This window comes from Littorina saxatilis, linkage group LG15, assembly GCF_037325665.1.
Source record: "Littorina saxatilis isolate snail1 linkage group LG15, US_GU_Lsax_2.0, whole genome shotgun sequence".
In the NCBI taxonomy this organism is placed as follows: Eukaryota; Metazoa; Mollusca; class Gastropoda; order Littorinimorpha; family Littorinidae; genus Littorina; species Littorina saxatilis.
Window position 1 is genome coordinate 7,363,745 of NC_090259.1, and position 8,900 is coordinate 7,372,644.

Below are 8,900 nucleotides of genomic sequence, written 5' to 3' on the forward strand. Positions count from 1 at the left end.
CATCCACTGTAGGGCTGACCGGGGTTCCCCCTTAGCAGAGTGAGTGGTGAATCCTGGCTGATAAATTTCCTTTCATTTTCCATGAATGAAGAATACCAGCTGGGTTCTTTTATTCATGGACCTGTGTTCTGCAACACACACAAATCAGCCACCAACTTGTAAATATATGTAAAAGAAAGCAAGTGGCAATCTGAATAACAGAATACAAAATGATCAATCCACACAATCATACTTCAGCACTGAAAGTCCACAAAATGAAGCACTGCTAGTACATGTACTTCTCATAATTTACTGAAACTTTACTCGTCAAAACAACCATTTGTTTTATCAACTTTACTCCATCGAACGCAGAAGAAGAAGAAGAATCAACTTTACTCGCATGTGGCGAGTAGATTAACATTTCTACTCACCATTTACATGATTTAAACTCGCCATGGCGAGTAATTGAAAATACTCGCCACTTTCAGGCCTGTACTTGTGCATGAGATGTGTTTACCATCCATATGCCCAGACCATGCGCCCTTCTGTTGTGCTCAGAACAGTAAAGAGTTGCTTGCTGGGGTGGTTGTTCATAAGTTAACAGTTCACAAGAGGGCACAAACAAGAGCAAAAACACAGGTGCCTGATTCAAACTCATTCAAATGCAGAACCTTATTTTTGCATGAACAGAGTAAGACATGATTCTTACATAGCTGACCCTACCCCTGGCAGAAAAGTGCTTGAAATTGTCCATGTGGTCTCTATCAGTACATTTGATGCGTATTTGTGATACATATATACTGATATAGAGACAAGTAACAAGTGGACATTTCCTCTGACACCTCTACCATTTGTACACCTGCACAAATCTCCTGCCATAGACTACAAAAGGAAAACATACAAATCAAAACAAACACAAATTTAACCTAATGTTTACCTTTCAGCAGCAGAAAAGGCTGTGTTTTCTGTGGTGTCTCAGAGAAAAGCCACGGTGTTGGAGATGCAAAACTAGGCTGTAGGCAAGGTCCAACATCTTTAGCTGCACACACAAAAAGAAGAAGCAAGAAATCACATGACATAGATGACATTCCTCACTAGTACAAAACCACAACTACACTAGTCAACTACCAATGTAAGAATCATAGTCCTGCAAGATTACCCTCTTAAAAAGTAAGATTGCTTTCATTCAAACACTACCGTGGGACCAAACTCCCCCCCCCCCCTCCTTTTTTTGAGTTTTTCCTGCATGTGTGTTGATGTTTCCATTAATTCCAAGCCCTGAAACTGTGAACTTGAGATCTTTATGTATGCACACAGTCACAGGCTTAATAAGCTATTCAGAAACCAAGCAGAGTCTGCACAACGTTAATTCTGAGAAATAAATCCCCACAACTGGTTTCAAGGCCACTATACCGACTGAGCTATTGCTTGCCATGCCAACCTCCACCCCCATTTGGAACACGCACAACTAGTATACCCATACACATGTAATAATACTGCTTGCCTTCCTCCCCCACCCTCCAAATCAATAAACACTAAATGTATGCAATCAGTAATCTTTTAGTTAGTAGTTGACTACCATCACTACTCTCTCCACACCCACCCACCCTCTTACACACCAGCGACACACCCCCATCACCCAATCATTTCCATGATTCTCTCTGCCATATAGTTATCCTAAACACTAACATTATGACACATTTGTTTTCCAATTAGGAACATTAAAAATTACTGTAAAAAAAATGTACAATCATGCACTCTCTGAGTCTGACAAGAGAGTGTGAGAAAAGTCAAGAAAGCAAGACGTGTGACATAACTAAATCTTCTAATCTATTCCTGAGATTTACTCTTGACAGCTTAAAATGGAACCTCATGCACTTACTGTTCTGAATTGTAGAAATTGCTTGTAGTTATAGCAGCAAAGGCAGTTTTATTGGGTACCACCAGGTGTCACTCTGTCATCATCTGATCAAGAATTCAAGCAAATGGTTCAGCACTGAAACAGTAAATAGCAAGAGTGTACAGAAAAATACACAAACTTTCTCATTAATTTGTATCTTCAACTTCACATTTTTCATAAATAATGATACCTTACTTTGACTAAGTTTGAGTAGGATTAACATCATGCAGAAGTTAACTTGAAATAAAATAACTATACGTTACTCAATACGGCACTCAATGAGTCAATTGTCAGCAAAGGTGATAATCAATGCAAGGTAAAACCAAAGGATGCAACTCAGTCAGCAATTGCAAAAACTACATAATTCTAATCAAGCTGTCAGTTTCACTAGCTATCAGAATTCAAAACATGTTCTTGTTTTTGTTGTTGCTGTTGTTCATGACTACATCAATGTATCTCAGCATTTCTAGTTTCTACACTATAGCCATTAAATGTTCAACAACAACAAAAGAAGTGTCCCAATGTTTAAGGAAGCGCTGTTGCAAGTCACAATTGTTAGCAGTTGCTGAGAAAAGCTAATTGTCCTTACTGTAAGGCCTAAAAAAAAAATAGGTGTGGTTACGGTAACCCGACCTACCCTATTTTTTTGGGCCGACCCTATAACTTTTTATTACATTTGTCAAAAAAATACCAAAAAACCCCAAGTAAACGAGTGCAGAAAACGCAATGAAAGCGAAAGCGCCCGAGTCGCACACTTATTTCCCTGTCAAGTAGGTTTAATTTGTACACATTAGAAAAAAAAGTTTAAAAAAAAAAAAAAGTGATTGCCCACCTTCCTACCCTATTTTTTTTGGCTATGTTACCGTAACCACACCTATTATTTTTTTTGGCCTAAGTTGAGTAACAAATTATAAACAATTGCTGTTAACACTCATAGTACAAGACAGCAAACCACTGCAAAACTATAGTCATCTATCAATGTTATGCTTGCCATCCCACCCCCGACCCCAAACCAGTCTGAGTCCAAGCTAGGGTTCGTCGGGTGATCAGGAACAGACTTTTTTTTTGTTTGTCTAATCTTCCTGTCAGTGTCATGCAACTTGAACTGATGTTGTACAATCTTGTAAATTATGATAATTTTGTACAATGAATTATCTTTTTGACTTCTTAAAATTATAACATGCACATACTGTCGGATGAGACCTTAAACCGAGGTTCAGTGTGTGTAGTGTACACACCTAGTGACGTATGCAAAAAGACTGAGCACGCAAAATAAAGATCTGTCAGCATTAAAGTGGCCTATAGAAACACGAACACACCCAGCATACACCTATCCCTGTGGTGTTACATCAGTACTACTAATACTACTAAGCGCCGGCGGCAGCCGAGTCACTGGTCTCACCACAGGGTGAGACAGCCACCACGAGGGAGGACTAGAACATCATCCAAGCGCCTTGAGCATACACCTAGTGTGTGGATATGTGTGCTATGTAAGTTGCATATCAATCAATCAAATATTTACTCTGTGATCTATGAGCGAGCTAAAATAATGAACTCTCCCCCCCCCCCCCCCCCCCTGTACGTGCAATCAATTTTAATCTCAGTTACCTACTCCTAGATCTATAGAATTTTACTTACGTGTCATTTGCAGGCCTTTGGACTAGATCTGTTTGGATGTCAGTCAGTAGTACTCCGTTGCTGCTCTCAGTTGCACGTCGCACCCATCTGCAGGACTCGGAAGTGACGCTCGTTTTGCTGTCAGTTCTGTAGTCGATGACCTCATACAGTGTGGCCAGAACATGGCGGCAATAACCATCCAATCTGCAACAGTTTACGCATTCAATGTAAATTGTAATGATGCATTTATACAGTGCTAAAATAGTTAACCCTCTCAACATGAATGACACTACTGTGTGCTTCCCCAGCACAAGCTGTTCAGACATTACACCAGATTTTAACTTTTAGGTTTTAAATGTCATTGGTACAATGACAAATACTAAAATAGGGAGTAATATATGAGTTGGACATCTTAAAGTTATGAAGTCGCAACACTAATGCTGAAAAGGTTAATTAATTTTTTAACACTTCAGTATAAAGCACACACAATGACTTCATCATTCTGCCCACAACTGTTGTTTGCATACACATGTATGTAGATCAGTTTAATTTAAATGAAATAGATAAGTTACAAACAGTGCAAGTCTACTGATGGCCTGTACCAAAGTTTGTTATGGCCTAAAAGTCAATCAACCATTAAAATAGTCCCCCCGCCCCAAAAAATAAAATAAAAATAAAAATTAAAAAAAATACTGCCTGACATCCTGGTTAGTTAGTTAGCTAGCTTTACTTCCCTTTATCTTGGTGTAGATGTAAGGAAGAATAGACAGCCTGCTAAATGTGTTAACAATAACGAGCAAAATATGAACATACCCTCCCTTGCAGGTGCAGAAGGCTGACAAAATGCAGCTCCTTAGGTCCATGTCCACACTTGTCATTGCAATCCACTGTGAATAAAATTTTGCACCAGTCACTGGGTTCTTGGCTTCACTTTGCTTTTGACAGCAAAATAGCCATCTGTTGGGGGCTCTGATGGCAGTGATGGGATGCCACACGCTTGTATAAATTCTACCACATAATTATCCATCTCTCATCATCTGGAATCCTTCTGATTTACGATAATCCCGCACACTGGCAACAGACGCATTTGATGCACTGAGCTGGTACGTGCACACATCAAACTCAGAAAAGTCAGGTAGAATGTTTATGTTGGTACTTCCTGACAAGAAACCAGGATTCTGCAGAGCTCTGAACATTGCGTCGTCGTGGGTTTTCTGGACCGGCTAAATCGCGCAGTTTCAAGCCGATCACTTCGGCTCGATCCTCGATCAGCGCCTCGGGATCGATGGGCAACTTGATTTCAAATGCTTTCTGCACTAAATCGGACAGTTCATGCTTGCGGTAATCGCTAAACGTGACGCCTCTTTCACGCAAGAACGACTGTGACTCGCTCACAGATCTATACAGCTACAGATGGTAGGATTTCCCTTCGCTGACGCCATTGTTTGGCCCAAACAAGGGAAACTACTCTCATAGGTCAGTTTCCACTAAAAAGACGGGAGTTTATGCATACGCCCTATTGTTGATGGGTTTTTAAAATTTGTGACAAAAGAATTTAAACGTTCAAATGACTTACCACCCCCCTCTGATATGTCAGTTGCGAGTGTGTCTGTATGTGTTTGTGTATGTGTGTGTGTGTGTGTGTGTTTGTGTATGTGTGTGTGTGTGTGTGTCACTAGTGTACGTGTGTGTACGTGTGTGTGTCACAGTGTGTATGTGTGTGTGTGTGTGTGTGTGTGTGTGTGCGTGCGTGTGTGTGTGTGTGTGTGTGTGCCGGTGTGGGGGTGTGTCTGTGTGTGTGCCCGTGTGTGTGTGGTCACGTTGTGTGTGTGTGTGTGTCACGTGTGTGTGTCAGTGTGTCAGTGTGTGTCGGATGATCAGTGTGTGTGATCTAGGCCAGGGTGGACTCCCAAGGTTCCTGGGTTCCGGAAGTCCACCCACCCCCCTTACTGACTCCACAAATGTACCTTTTGCCTTTTTCTCTCTGCGAATGTATGTATTCATTTGCTAATTTGTTCGTTTGTTTGTTCGTTCGTTTGTTCGTTGGTTCGTTCGTTCGTTCGTTCGTTCAACAGTCCGTCCGACAGTCCTTCAGTACGTCCGTCAGTCCGTCCGTCCGTCAGTCAATCCGTTCTTCCTTCACTGAGTCCGTATCAATAAATTCCTCTTGTGCAGGGCCGAACTACAGCTAGGAGAGAGAGAGAGAGAGAGGGGGGGGGGGGGGATGTTCCTCATTGTTGGTGGGACAACCCCCCCCCCACCCTGGCCTAACCGTAAACCTCCTCCAAACGTTTGACAAATGCTCTGAAAATGCGCCAGTTTGCACATATTGTTTATTGTTTGCTTGTTTATTTGTTTTTTGTTTTGTTTGTTTGCTTGTTTGTTTGTTTGTTCGTTCGTTCGTTCGTTCGTTCGTTCGTTCGTTCGTTCGTTCTTTCGTTCATTCGTGGGTTGGTTCGTTCGCTCTTTCGTTCCTTCGTTATTTCCTTCGTTCATTCGTTCCTTCGTCCTTTTAGTCCGTCCGTATGTCCGTCCGTACGTCCGTCCGACAGTCTGTCGGTCAGTCCATCAGTCCGTCCGTCAGTCCGTCCGTCCTTCAGTCTGTATCAAAAGATTGCTCTTGTGCAGAGGGTTGAAGGAATACCCTGCAGGACCGGATCAGGAGGGGTTACCCGTAACACCCCCCTGTCCATCGGTCCGCCCCTCAATCAGTCTGCCCGTTGGTCCGTCCGTCAGTCTGTCCGTCAGTCCGTCCGTCCGTCCGTCAATTCGTCCGTCCGTCCGTCCGTCCGTCCGTCCGTCCGTCCGTCCGTCCGTTCTTTGGTTCATTTGTTCTTTCGTTCGGTCGTTCTTTCCTTTGTTCGTTTCATTGCTTATTTATTAGCACACATCATTGTCAACTAGTGAATATCCTGAACAAGGCGGTGCGTGAGAATATCTTCTTGTTTGTTAGGATAAAATAACATCAGTTTGCTCTGAAACAAAACACACACAAATTCCGCTGCTTGAGCATCGTTTCAGTCTAACCGAAGTGAAGGTATACCTCATCTTCAGAAGGAGAATAAGCGACAGCATACTCTTCTACCATATAACATGTCACGTGAGGTCGTTCAGACCGGAGTGGAGGTATATCTCCGAGGGATCAGGGTATACTTTCAACCCGATGCACAAGCGTAGTTTATTGATACCTTAGTTTCGGTCGCACCGGTGTGTAATACCTCCTCTCTCACACACTCTCTCTCTCTCTCTCTCTCTCTCTCTCTCTCTCACTTTCTCTGTGTGTCTCTCAGTCTTTCTATCTTCATCTTTTTATATTTAGTCAAGTCTTGACTAAATATTTTAACATCGAGGGGGAATCGAAACGAGGGTCGTGGTGTATGTGCGTCTGTCTGTGTGTGTGTGTGTGTGTGTAGAGCGATTCAGACTAAACTACTGGACCGATCTTTATGAAATTTAACATGAGAGTTCCTGGGTATGAAATCCCCGAACGTTTTTTTCATTTTTTTGATAAATGTCTTTGATGACGTCATATCCGGCTTTTCGTGAAAGTTGAGGCGGCACTGTCACGCCCTCATTTTTCAACCAAATTGGTTGAAATTTTGGTCAAGTACTCTTCGACGAAGCCCGGGGTTCGGTATTGCATTTCAGCTTGGTGGCTTAAAAATTAATTAATGACTTTGGTCATTAAAAATCTGAAAATTGTAAAAAAAAATAAAAATTTATAAAACGATCCAAATTTACGTTTATCTTATTCTCCATCATTTGCTGATTCCAAAAACATATAAATATGTTATATTCGGATTAAAAACAAGCTCTGAAAATTAAATATATAAAAATTATTATCAAAATTTTTTTTTCGAAATCAATTTAAAAACACTTTCATCTTATTCCTTGTCGGTTCCTGATTCCAAAAATATATAGATATGATATGTTTGGATTAAAAACACGCTCAGAAAGTTAAAACGAAGAGAGGTACAGAAAAGCGTGCTATCCTTCTCAGCGCAACGAATACCCCGCTCTTCTTGTCAATTCCACGTGCACTGCCTTTGCCACGGGCGGTGGAGTGACGATGCTACGAGTATACGGTCTTGCTGCGTTGCGTTGCGTTCAGTTTCCTTCTGTGAGTTCGACAGCTACTTGACTAAATATTGTATTTTCGCCTTACGCGACTTGTTTAATTTGAGGTAATCGATAATAGCGTGGCATGAAATACAATTTTGCGAAAACCCGGTGAAAACATATCGCTCCAATGAATGCTGTCCATCATGTGCGAGGTCGGGAAAAGTGTTACACGTATCGCATGAAAACAAAGAGTGTACAGATAAAACTGAAAAGGAATTAAAGCGGAGAAGTCGGCAACTCAGTCAAACCACCTCTAATAAAGTGACAAATAGTACTAAACTATCGACTACTAAGATTCATTTGATTTTGTAACCAAGAATTTAGTTTTTATATTTAGTCAAGTTTTGACTAAATATTTTAACATCGAGGGGGAATCGAAACGAGGGTCGTGGTGTATGTGCGTGTGTCTGTGTGTCTGTGTGTCTGTGTGTGTGTGTGTGTAGAGCGATTCAGACTAAACTACTGGACCGATCTTTATGAAATTTGACATGAGAGTTCCTGGGTATGAAATCCCCGAACGTTTTTTTCATTTTTTTGATAAATGTCTTTGATGACGTCATATCCGGCTTTTCGTGAAAGTTGAGGCGGCACTGTCACACCCTCATTTTTCAACCAAATTGGTTGAAATTTTGGTCAAGTAATCTTCGACGAAGCCCGGACTTCGGTATTGCATTTCAGCTTGGTGGCTTAAAACTTAATTAATGACTTTGGTCATTAAAAATCTGAAAATTGTAAAAAAAAATAAAAATTTATAAAACGATCCAAATTTACGTTTATCTTATTCTCCATCATTTGCTGATTCCAAAAACATATAAATATGTTATATTCGGATTAAAAACAAGCTCTGAAAATTAAATATATAAAAATTATTATCAAAATTAAATTGTCGAAATCAATTTAAAAACACTTTCATCTTATTCCTTGTCGGTTCCTGATTCCAAAAACATATAGATATGTTATGTTTGGATTAAAAACACGCTCAGAAAGTTAAAACGAAGAGAGGTACAGAAAAGCGTGCTATCCTTCTCAGCGCAACGAATACCCCGCTCTTCTTGTCAATTCCACTGGCACTGCCTTTGCCACGGGCGGTGGAGTGACGATGCTACGAGTATACGGTCTAGCTTGCTGCGTTGCGTTGCGTTCAGTTTCATTCTGTGAGTTCGACAGCTACTTGACTAAATATTGTATTTTCGCCTTACGCGACTTGTTTCTTCTTCTTTTTGCACTAATATAATTATATATACATACCTGTCAGGCTCTTGTGGACTCTCACCATAAGATT

General features: G+C 41.0%; 1 protein-coding gene and 1 long non-coding RNA gene across 2 annotated transcripts in view; both read left to right on the top strand.

Moving 5' to 3' along the window:
• The window catches only part of LOC138948397 (uncharacterized), a 319,572-nt gene that overhangs the window by 275,493 nt on the left and 35,179 nt on the right, over window positions 1-8,900 (top strand). The gene's annotated exons all lie outside the window — the stretch shown is intronic.
• Window positions 1-8,900, top strand: part of LOC138948394 (uncharacterized) — a 290,382-nt gene that overhangs the window by 134,627 nt on the left and 146,855 nt on the right. The gene's annotated exons all lie outside the window — the stretch shown is intronic.